At 41.6% G+C, this 12,692-nt stretch overlaps 1 protein-coding gene across 14 annotated transcripts in view; it reads right to left on the bottom strand.

Annotated features, from left to right (window-relative positions):
- Positions 1-12,692, bottom strand: part of LOC106577626 (adhesion G protein-coupled receptor L3) — a 329,820-nt gene that overhangs the window by 259,303 nt on the left and 57,825 nt on the right. The window contains exon 3 of one of the 14 annotated variants that reach the window (XM_045701384.1): positions 2,464-2,533. The exons of the other annotated variants lie outside the window; for them this stretch is intronic. The gene's annotated coding sequence lies outside the window, so the exon portion shown is untranslated. The remainder of the gene's footprint in view (positions 1-2,463; positions 2,534-12,692) is intronic. 14 annotated transcript variants of the gene reach the window in all.

The raw sequence follows: 12,692 nt of genomic DNA, 5'->3' as shown, positions 1-12,692 counted from the left end.
ATCCATCTATTTAACACAAGACACTGCGATAACCTTCACCCTCCCCACTGCCTCACCTCACATAGTCAATTCTATATAAGATAGAGATACCACCCTACTCTGGAATTCTTATATTCACATTGCCAAGCGAAGACTGGGGGGTCAGCCTGATGAACCAAACTACTCGACCAAACTACTCCTCCATATATCCCAACACTCACATGCTCACATTTAAACAAAAGATATACTGTTTATTTTTGTGTGATTGATCAGTACATTTATGATTAGTGGGTTTTGTAATCTGTTTTAACAAACCTTATTTATTTTTTGGTCTTAGATTGTGGTGTGGTTTTTATATGAGCCCTTGGGCTTCCAACCACACTTGCAAACCGTATTATTTTATTTGTATTATTGTTTATCACATATTTTATTTGGTGCAAACAAATTAAACCTAAACAAAAGTAAAAAGGCATGTCCATTGAAGTAGTATAACGTGGCTCAGCTCGTAAATGGACTGGAAGACAAAGTCAGGAAATTACATCCCGACCTGAAATGTTGAGCAAACTGATTAAATAGCATCTCTTACACATTATTCTTTAAAGAAAGTCCCATTTTCAGCTAATGTAACCAAATAAAACGTTTTTTTTTTTTTAAAGATAAAAAGAAATGGGGGTTGCCAGCGGAATGTAATTCCACACCTCGTTTCATAATAGAAAAGTTCTCATTTGTTTTTACGCTCCTCGCTAACAAACGTAATCCCGGAGACAGAGTGACAAAGAGAGGAGCCAAAAGTAAATTAGTGGGACTTGTCGTTTACCTCCGGAGTGGGAGTATTTGTGAAATGTTCCCCCTGTCCATTAAATCCACTCTGTTTAGAAATGGAAGAGAGCTGCCAATATTCATGGGTTTCAGTACACTCTGCAGTGTGGTCAGACAAAGTCAAACTGACTTGCCCTTTCCTGTTTCTGGCACCGAAAAGCGCATTGCAATGGTCTGGCAGTCGCACACGGCTGGTGTGTGATATCCACACTGATGGACAATGCAGTGGAAAAAAAAACAGGTTTATTACTTGGAATATCACGGGAGTGGAATGCAAAGTGAAAAAGACCACACAGCTCTCATTGGATGTGGTTAGCTAATAAAGAGAAGCTATTTACATCTCCTTTTCTTCATTAAGGTTGGTGTAAATAGCCCGGCAACATCCTGGGATACAGGACAATAAGAGCAGCCCCCTCCTTTCGTTCTCTGAGGACATTTTCCTTTGAGCACTGCACTGAAAATACCTTCCAAGTCTCAGAGCAAAAGCCCTGAAGACTGCTGTACGGGAAGACTGCTGTACGGGAAGACTGCTGTACGGGAAGACTGCTGTACGGGAAGACTGCTGTACCTTAACACACTTACCTCATCTTCAACAACAGCATACCTGGGAATATATTTATCCCCTTCAAAATAAGCTTTATGCTTTAAAACCTTCATCCCTGTGTCTGTAGATTTGCAGTATCATACCAGGCTATGCAAAAGTATGCACATAAATACAATTTATTTGAGTTGGCCACATATGGAACCTAATATATAAACTGAACACTGGTTCAAAGTTTAGATAAAGATATAAATAAAGTTCTTTCTTTCCTCCGCCTGCGTTTTATGTCCGACCAGAGCTTGTCTATTTAGTGAAAAGCAAAAGAACGTGTCTGGGGCCGTTTAAATAAAATTGATGACGGTCTTGCATAAATTATGCAAAGTTTTGTCCTTGTGCCAAGCAATGCATCCACTGAATAATAATTATGAGAGGGACTTAGGGATATGAGTATGCAGGATATGAGGAGAATGCCAACATCCCTTTCCTGCTGTGACCAAACACGACCAAGTGAGAGAGGGGGAGGGGCTGCCTTGTCATATCTGGTCATTATTTCTCTTGTGCAAATTGGACGGTTAAGAATTTATATCATACTGTATGAGTGTTAACCAGCTCATAGTCCATGATTTACAGTATATTCTGAGAGTTGATATCAATATTCACAAAAAAAGTTCATATATTTCATATTCAAATGTACAGATGGGATTGGCACCAACCAACACTGCTGGTCGGGCAAGTAAATAAAAAATCCATTACCCTACTGTCATATTTAGTGGCTTACACCTCCCACTCAAAAAAAAGTGCTTTATGAATAAATACATTCCTAATTCAATGAGCATTTGCTAAATTAAACCACATTCACATCATAACAACATTTTGGAAGTGGAGGCACCACAAGAGCAGTTGGGTCACTGTGATGGAAATGTTATACTCCGTATTAAATTGAATCTTTAAGGAGGTGCCTAATGATACTACAGATTCATTTACATTGAGAAGACACCCTTTAATACTCTTGACAATAACAACAATTAAACAGAAAGGCTGCTGAAACTAAATGGAAAACCTGGCATAGCCACAGTCAGGTTAGTTGTCGTTGATTTGCTATGCAAATAAAATGTCCTTGTTACCTAAATCGGATGGCATCCCTCCAGTAAGACAATTGGGTAGGATTTCAGGTTGCTCCTATCACCTTTAGATCTGTAAGTAAAGAGATCCAGGTGTAAGTAAAGAGATCCAGGTGTAAGTAAAGAGATCCAGGTGTAAGTAAAGAGATCCAGGTGTAAGTAAAGAGATCCAGGTGTAAGTAAAGAGATCCAGGTAATGTGATGAATGTAACCAATGCGATTATCTCTTACACATAGCCCTTTCTGGTTCGGCACAGTTCGAGCAAGGAGTGTGGAAGACAAGGGAGGCTTGGTCCTCGATGTTTTCCCTCAGAAATTCTACCTTTTCCTCAACCTACTTTTGTTTGGACATTTCCCGTAAAATAATTATTTTAAAGTGTCAAACATAGCTAGATGGGGCTGGATAACAGACTGATCATTTTAGAGTCAGTTTGGAATGTCTGCTCGCTGGTAATTTTCAAAGAACGTCCTCTAGTGTTACATTACTCATGCATGTACGCAAACATACTTCAAATATAGAGACGTACATATTTATACAACCATACAGGACACACACACACACACACACACACACACATCTGCTCGTCACCGAGCCTGTTGGAAGGAGTCACACTCATTGGCCTGTTCCCTATAGTGGGCAGATGGTGTGGCACAATTAGGACCTCTGGTTCTCTCAATCTCCTGTACATTGTATAAAGAGCTGAACCTAGTTTGGCTATCGAACACTCACTCGCACAGCTCTCTCAGTTGTTCTCTCAGAATCAAACTCTCTGCTAAATCTGTACACTGTTGCTTTCTCTGGAACCTCCCTGTCTCTCTAAGACAATTTACTTCTGTCCATGTATAATCAGTCAATTTCCCTCTGTCCACATGGTACTCAGCCTTCTGATAATCACCATCTGCCATTTTCACAATCTCAACCCGAATTCCCCTTTGTCACCACATACTCCCTCCGTCACTCATTTTCCTCCCTTACTCTTCCTACTCTCTCTTTACTAGTGTGGCCCGAGTGTGGTCTGAACGCATTACAGAATCAGATACCGAGACAATAGGCAAGCGGGTGTTGCTTTCACACCCCAATTACCGTGGAAGGAATTGCGTCGAGCCACACAATGAAGGGAACGTCACAGAGGAACACGTCATCCCCTCGTATTCGCCTTCCATTCCACGTCCCGTAGCAAAAGGCGGAGGAAAACTATCCGCCGTATCCGACACTGGGCGAGGGCCGTTCGTGGAGAATGGTTAAATAAGGATACCGTGAACCGGAGTGGCCAATAGAAAGGCCTCCCGTTGTCCAGGGAATCAGCCTTTGATCAAAAGGGGCCTCGGAGTCGTCCGACACACACACACACACACACACACACACACACACAGAGCGTGCCTTGACATCGCACCCCACAGAAGCAGACGTACACAAGCGCAAACTAAATAAACAAGACGTTGATGTAAGCACAAGCACACACTGACATTGGAAATAAAATGTACTTCCCGGTCTACTGTTTCATATGTCTTGACCATATGAAGACAGTATTTGGTATTTCCACAGCTTCACCAATAAGTCAATGTTTTCCCTCTTCTTTCTCGATCGATTGCTCCATGTCTTTATCCCCCACGTCACATAAACACTGAATTTCCATCGGATCCAAACCCCTTGCTGAGCACTCGGCCATGAGCCACCTTCAGACTGCCAGTAGCACAGATGTATTTCCCCCACCTGTGACGGCGGGGGATGATTCACCGGGGCCTGCCACACTGCATCATCATATGATGTCTGTGGACTAGAGCGTTCTCACCACGAAAGCAACCCAGAGAACTAACCCGACTGTCAGCTGCACTGTGACCTGGAAGAGTAGATGTAAAGTACAAACTGTAGAGTGTGCTTATAAGCAGGTATCTCACATTACACCCAGAGGGAAAACGTCAATGAGCAAAATGCAATTCAAGTCAGTTGTTGAATTAAGTAAAACGCAATTAGGGCCTCACAATCCAAGTTAGCATACCGGTATAAAATTACAGTACAGAAATAGAGTTCAACAGAGTTGAAGGGTTGGCAACACAATGCATAAAGATGTCAAATGCATATTGTAGCTTTAATATGCACTACTCTCTCTCTCTCTTTACCTCATCCTTCTTATTCTTTCCATTTCCAGGTGTTCATTATTCCACCCATGGAGCACATCCTCAGGGTCGCATGGCGTTCTAATTTGTAATTAACTGTGGGGCACCAAGTTCATTGCCGGTTGTGACCCTACTCTTGTGAACAGGCCCAGTCATGGTCTCAGGGCAGTACTGGTAGCCTACTCTGGTATGCAACGGCTTCTACCCAATAAATCCCATCACAAAAAGACTGAAACTAGGCCGCCGTTAGCGCCAGCACTGCCGGCACCAATACTGGAAGCTTTGCTTTTAGGCACAGTTAGTGTGGTTCGCAACACCTGCCCTGTCTGCTAAATTGGAGAATTTGTTTTGAGAATCCGGGGTATTTTCCCATACACGCCAGCTACACATCTGTCAGGAACGGTGAGGGGAAAAACAACATGTGAATAATACCTGGACTTCACAGTTAACCTCGTCCAAAGCTGCGTACCTGACAACTGTGCGTTTTACAACGGTTGAAGGATTAGCCGTGTGTACGCTAGCCGTATTGGGTATTACCGCCATTCAGGTACACAAAAGCGAGGGCGGGTGAGTAAACGTCTGTGCTTGCTTAGCGGAGAGCCGCTGTGTGGCCGCAACATTGCAACACGAGGCCACCTGTGGCCTAGCAAATAGGATTCTGGGTATTTTGGGGAATTAGAGGATCATGATGAAAGGAAGAACAGACATGAGTAACCCCAGCCCCAATACTACTTCTCTATATGCTTGGGTTACACAAAAGACTCAGATAAGCGCGGACAAGCTCAGAGGGGAAGGAAAATGAGCCTAGGAAGCGGGTCAAGATGTAGGGGAGGGTAGTCAGTTGTGACAGATTCCGGATGCTTCGAATCGCACGAGAACAGTTAACCATTGACTAGGGGCTGGCAGCGTAGCATTCTTCACCATCTAACTCACGAGTCTGTAAACACAAAGCATTAAGTCATTATTGGAGTCTCTACCTGCCCTGAGAAGTGAACGCAACACTAATGAATGAGAATAGAAGGTGCATCGGAGAACAGAGGGGAGTTTGTGTGTGTGTGTTAAGGCTGGGCAATGTATCAAATTAATTCAATTCATTTGAATGTATGTTTTAGCGCTAACAGAATGGTTCACATGGACGCCGAAAAACATTGAGACATTTTACTGTAATAAAGGAGAACATTTTAAAATGTAGAACACTGCAGACCCTACTAAAAACGGGAGTATCAACGGACATGATTGTAGAAAATGGATGCTCAGTTTGTCACATGCGGGATTGGAGTACCCAGTGGTGTAAAGTACTTAAGTAAAAATACTTTAAAAAGTACTACTTAAGTTGTTTTTGGGGGATCTGTAATTTTACTATTTATATTGTTGACAACTTTTACGTTTACTTCACTACACTCCTAAATAAAATGATGTAATATTTACTCCATACATTTTCCCTGACACCAAAAAGTACTCGTTACATTTTGAATTCTTAGCAGGACAGAAAATGGTCCAATTCACACACTTATCAAGAGAACATCCCTGGTCATCTTTACTGCCTCTGATCTGGCGGACTCACTAAACACAAATGATTCGTTTGTAAATGATTTCTGAATGTTGGTGTGCCCCTGGCTGTCCGTACATTTTTAATACAGGAAAATTGTGCCGTCTGTGTTGCTTAATATATATTAAAACAGCTAGCACATTACAGTCCATGGCTAAAATGCTACTAGCGATAAGTGGTACTGCCAGTGGTGGAAAAAGTTGTCATACTTGAGTAAAAGTAAAGATACCTTTTTAGAGAAAATGAAGTAAGTCACCCAGCAAAATACTACTTGAGTAAATGTCTAAAAGTATTTGGTTTTAAATATACTTAAGTATCAAAAGTAAATGTAATTGCTAAAATATACATAACTATCAAAAGTAAAAGTATGAAATTAAAAAAAATATATACATATATATTTTTTTTATTATTTATTTGGACTAATGAGCTAGCTGTTTTTATAAATGTGCAATGACCATAAAAAGATGCATTCATATAAGGAACTGGTAACTCATTCTGAGAACATGTTCTTACCCAGGTAGGCCACTTGATTTCAACATGTTAAAGGGAACAGGCTACGCAGTTCAAACTGTTGGGAGCCGGACAGGAGGGTGTATTCATAACAGTTCAACTGTTCTACCTTGTTAGCAAGCGAATAGATCCAAGTTGGCTAGACTTTAAATAGAAATATTAGCTGGCTACTCAATAGCACATGGGCTTATGCTTGAGCGATTGGTTATGAGACCTGTGTTAATTTTCTCTAACGCCTGCTACCAGAAGTTGGTCATTATTAGTGGATGTGCATGGTTCTGGCTAAATGTGTAGCAAAAAAACAGATTTTCCATAGACTTGAAAGCCATTTATTATTGCAAAAAAGCAGGTTAAACTATTTTGATAAAATACAATTATTAGTGGGTCTTATGATTGTGGAAGATAGGGCTTGTAAAAATATACCTAGGCTGAAATCATTAGATAATTCCTGGCTGTTTGAAATGCGGTACTGACCTTTCATTGTGCAACAAATTAAAATGTATATAATTTGTGTGTGTGTACCACATCTTCATATTCATTAGTGAGTCGTGTGATAGGCAGTCTATATAATGTGCAACAATCTTGGGGACTTTGCACGCATGCCTTCTGACATTACCATAAATGTTCTGATAGAGCTTCTTTTGTCATTCATTTGCTGATTAAATCAGCAAAGCAGAGACAATGGGAAGCTCAATGGCCTCTCAGAGCTTCTCTCAGACTCCCTCACCGCCTCACTCCATCTGATTGAGTCATGTTGTCATCGACTCGCCAGGTGTTGTACGCATGGGATTTACTGTCACCTCTTATCTTACAACTTTCCCAAAGACACCATTCCTAGTTTTGCAGCACACACACCAAAAGGCGATATGACATTTATTTGTGCTATTCTCAGAGTTCTCGATGCATTATGGATTAGGGATAGGATTGCTTCAAAATGACTAGTGGCAGGGGATAGGGACAAATATTTATAGAGAGAAAAGACAAGCCGTATATTAAAAAGGAAAACTAATTCCGTAAATGGTAAATCCGCATGGCAACAGTAACTGCCTTTCCATAAACAAACACAACCTTCATACCTGACCTTGTAACCAGCGCAGCACCACACACCTAAAGCGGGATTGAAAACCTTGCTATAGGTGTCATTGTCAACGCTCCCAGACATCATTGTGCTTAGATTGCCCCCTAAAACAACATGGCAATATACTCTGGCATATATTTGTTTTAGACTCCATGAGAATATGAATCCTGTAAATGTGGTTCCTGTATCCTGGATGTGACATGAATAAGTCAATGTTTCGAGAGCTAAAAATAATAAAAAGTAATAAACAATTTGGTAGACCTAGCCAAGAATTTGGACAAATATTAACTCTATCGTTGCCCTCCGGTCAAAATAACTCTGGGTTATCATGTGACATTCCACCAAAGCAGCCGTGTATTTTCTTTAATCAATCAAACTATGTGTATTGTGTGAAATGAGAAGACAAATTTAACTCAAATGATATAAAAACTTAATTAAACCATGCTTTCTCACAACAAAATACAAATTGAATATAAATCGTCTAAGCGGTTTTAAGTGAACGGGCTCACAGTTTCCTAGTTTTCCCCTCTACCTTAGCTTACAGAGAGAGAGAGATTTATACAATACCCACTTGAGTTTCATTTCTCTCTCGATTTGTAAGTTCATATTCATTAAAACCCACCTCCAGCTTTCCCGCTATTCAAACCTATACAACAGCAATAAACAGCACAGTGGGGCTCGCTCAGGTAAAATAATTATTTGGGTAAATACAGAGTGACGAGGGAGCCTGATTCAATCTGAAGAAAATACTATCTGTTCGAAGATGTTGGCAGATTGTCGAGAGAGACAGAGGGAGAGAGAGAAAAAAAGAGAAAGAGAAAAATACAGAAAACGTGAAAAAAAGAGATTGCGGAGGAAGGAAACTAATCTCAAACAACATATTTCTCTGAAAGACAAAGTGTTAAGTTAGGCTACTCTGTGAGCTGTCAATAGTGTTGTCTGTCATCCTGTCCAGACACAGTCTATATATTGATTAAGCTGTATATCACTTCAATTCTACAAGACATTATTTCTAATTAAAAAGTATGACATAAATTCTGGATTTTATAGGGCTGCGGCTGTAAATAAATCCCAGGAATGGCTGAAACAGATTGCGGCGGGGCTCTGTGTCCGTCTGCGGTTTAGAACCATCCGTTCAAGGGTGGACTCGTATGATGGGCCCCCAAAGGGCCTCCGGTATGCCAGGATCTTTCATTTGTCTCCAGAAAAGACACACATCCAGAATTTGTCAGCCCTAATCTTTTAAGGTGGCACATTTTTCACTTTCCGTCTGCCTCGGAGTGAGACAGAGCATAAACATATAGCAGGAAGAAATTGATTAATTATATTCACAAGTCGTCGTCATCTTGGAAGCACAGAAAAGGGACATTATTTGTGTTACTCAAAGTCATCCGGAATTCTTCTGAGAGCAATTAGGTTTGGTTAGGGTGTGACTGACAAGATGGCGCCACTTTGCTTTCTTGTTGGGGTCCATTTTTCTTCACTTACATGCGTTTTGCTTTTAGGTCCTCATATTGATACTGGGCTCATCGCCACTGTACCCCATGCTCAAATTAGACCAGCGAGGAGACTGGAGAGAGTTGCCTCTCAAAACGCAGCCCAAGCCCTTTCCATTTGACAGCTTCTGATTACCTCCGGGTGCGCGCTAGTTGTCAGGCAGCGACTCCCGAGACCTGGTCGCTGAGTGTCGTTTATTTTTTAGACGGGCACAAAGGGACACCTAACTTCACAGGTGGGAGCCAGAGGTACGGAATGAGAAGAAAAAAAATAAAATAAAATTACATGGTATCAACGACAACCTGCACGACAACAAAGGAGGGCATGTGCATTGGCTCTTTCACTCTCCTGTTACCACATTTGCATACCTGCCAGAACGAGACCGACTACAACCACACTAAAGCCCCTTGAGCCAATGAAAATATTATTAACCACAGGGTGGGGCTGGTTGAGATTCCTCAGTCATATTATATGACATCCACTGGTATGACTGGCAGTTCCCTTTAAATCTGCATCAGCACATTCTATTCTCGCTGTTAGTTTATATTAGAATACATTATTGAGGCTCTGCAAGAGGAAGAGGCCCTTGGGATGTCACAATACTATTGAAGTCGGAAGCTTACATACACGTTAGCCAAATACATTTAAACTCAGTTTTTCACAATTCCTGACATTTAATCCTAGTAAAAATTCCCTGTCTTCGGTCAGTAAGAATCACCACTTTATTTTAAGAATGTTAAATGTCAGACAATTTGTAGAGAGAATGATTCATTTCAGCTTTTATTTATTTCATCATATTCACAGTGGGTCAAAAGTTTACTTACACTCAATTAGTATTTGGTAGAATTGCCTTTAAATTGTTTAACTTTGGTCAAACGTTGCAGGTAGCCCTCCACAAGCTTCCCACAATAAGTTGGGTGAATTTTGGCCCATTCCTCCTGACAGAGGTGATGTAACTGAGTCAGGTTTGTAGGCCTCCTTGCGCGCACACACTTTTTCAGTTCTGCCCACAAATTTTCTATAGAATTGAGGTCAGGGCTTTGTGATGGCCACTCCAATACCTTGACTTTGTTGTCCTTAAGCCATTTTGCCACAACGTTGGAAGTGTGCTTGGGGTCATTGTCCATTTGGAAGACCCATTTGCGACCAAGCTTTAACTTCCTGACTGATGTCTTGAGATGTCTCTTCAATATATCCACATAATTTTCCATCCTCATGATGCCATCTATTTTTTGAAGTGCACCAGTCCCTCCTGCAGCAAAGCACCCCCACAACATGATGCTGCCACCCTCGTGCTTCACGTTTGGGATGGTGTTCTTCGGCTTGGAAGTCTCCCCCGTTTTCCTCCAAACATAACGATGGTCATTACGGCCAAATTGTTCTATTTTTTGTTTCATCAGACCAGAGGACATTTCTCCAAAAAGTACAATCTTTGTCCCCATGTGCAGTTGCAAACCGTAGCCTGGCTTTTTTATGGCGGTTTTGGAGCAGTGGCTTCTTCCTTGCTGAGCGGCCTTTCAGGTTATGTCGATATAGGACTCATTTTACTGTGAATATAGATACTTTTGTACCCGTTTCCTCCAGCATCTTCACAAGGTCCTTTGCGGTTGTTCGGGGATTACATTTTGCACTTTTTGCACCAAAGTACATTCATCTCTAGGAACAGGTCTCCTTCCTGAGCGGTATGATGGCTGCGTGGTCCCATGGTGTTTATACTCGCGTACTATTGTTTGTACAGATGAGCCTGGTACTTTCAGGCCTTTGGAAATTGCTCCCAAGGATGAACCAGACTTGTGGAGGTCTACAATTTTTTTTCTGAGGTCTTGGTTGATTTCTTTTTGATTTTACCATGATGTCAAGCAAAGGTTTGAAGGTAGGCCTTGAAATATATCCACAGGTACACACACCTCCAATTGACTCAAATTATGTCAATTAGCCTATCAGAAGCTTCTAAAGCCATGACATCATTTTCTAGAATTTCCCAAGCTGTTTAAAGGCACAGTCAACTTAGTATATGTAAACTTCTGACCCACTGGAATTGTGATACAGTGAATTATAAGTGAAATAATCTGTCTGAAAAACAATTGTTGGAAAAATTACTTGTGTCATGCACAAAGTAGATAACCGACTTGCCAAAACTATAGTTTGTTAACAAGAAATTTGTGGAGTGGTTGTAAAACGAGATTTAATGACTTCAACCTAAGTGTATGTAAACTTCCGACTTCAACAGTACAAGTTCCCCATAATAGTAGCCTTGTCCCGGCCAGAATGGCCTAAAGGACAGGATCTCCTGTTTCTGTAGCGTGATGTACAAGTACACCCCCTGGACAGGACGCTAGTCTATCGCGAGCCCATAATGTATTGTTATTACGTCCGTGTGAGCTCCTCTTTAAGGCCATAATGTCTGGCGTAAAAGATCAAATCATTTCTGGTGAACTATCCCTTTAAGACTACATGAGCTCCCCATTAAGGCCATACTGTAACTCTACTGTTATTAAGATCTGAAACTTGTCAGGGTGCATGTCAGAGGAGCAGTGGGGCACATGACATCGAACTTCCCCAGACCGCATTGACTTAATCAGACTTGACTTTGTCAGATTTGTTCCCTCCCTCCTGAGGTGGCAGGGGGGGTGGTGCTTCTGAACCGCCTCATCAAGCCCAGTGGAACCTTCCTCACACCGCACAGCCCTCTGGGATTGAGCAGGCAGTGTGTGACAGAGGGGAGGAGGGTGTAGTCAACCCTTCTTGAACACATCTCCAGGCTTATGACTCCATTTTGGATCATCTCAGAGATGGGCCTAATCCTTTATGATTCAACCATGAAAGTCCCATTAATTATCTTCTGTACCAATCAATATGGTCCATACGGTGAAAGTGGACTAATTGCAAGCAGTTGCTGACTGATCTTTAGTGTGAGATGACCTGAACTGGTGATGATTGCAATATCTTTTAAGGTTCTCATAAAGATATCACCCAATGATTGCACAGTACAAAAGCAGGGGTTGTGATTCACAATGAATTACAAACATACAACCTCAACAGCTTCAGCAATGGAAAAATGTTATACCAACAGTGATAAATATTCATAACACAAATAACATATTCAGAACCAATTCACAAACAGAACTAGCCGAGGTCCCACCACATTATGCTCCATCATTATAACATGACAATGTGCCACGGATGGGCCACTGAATACATCCATACTGTATGAGTTGGTTATGTAAACTAGTGAGGGGAATAAGCTGTGATTCCCTTGTCTCAGCAGCAGCCGTAGCAGCACGGCAAACAGCACGGTATGTATATTTAGAGCAAAGCAACTAAGGCCAGGGGGGGACATAGGTAGAAACACACAGCCAGGCTAAGAGCTGAGCAAGCATGACTGGGGGAGAGAGGGGGCGGAGGGGGAGGGGGGCAGGGATAGAGAGAGGAAGAAGGACAATAAATACAGAGGCGGAGAGAAGGAGGGAAGGAAGAAAG

Source organism: Salmo salar, chromosome ssa18, assembly GCF_905237065.1.
Source record: "Salmo salar chromosome ssa18, Ssal_v3.1, whole genome shotgun sequence".
Classification (NCBI taxonomy): domain Eukaryota; kingdom Metazoa; phylum Chordata; class Actinopteri; order Salmoniformes; family Salmonidae; genus Salmo; species Salmo salar.
This window is presented reverse-complemented; position numbering and strand designations above follow the sequence as displayed.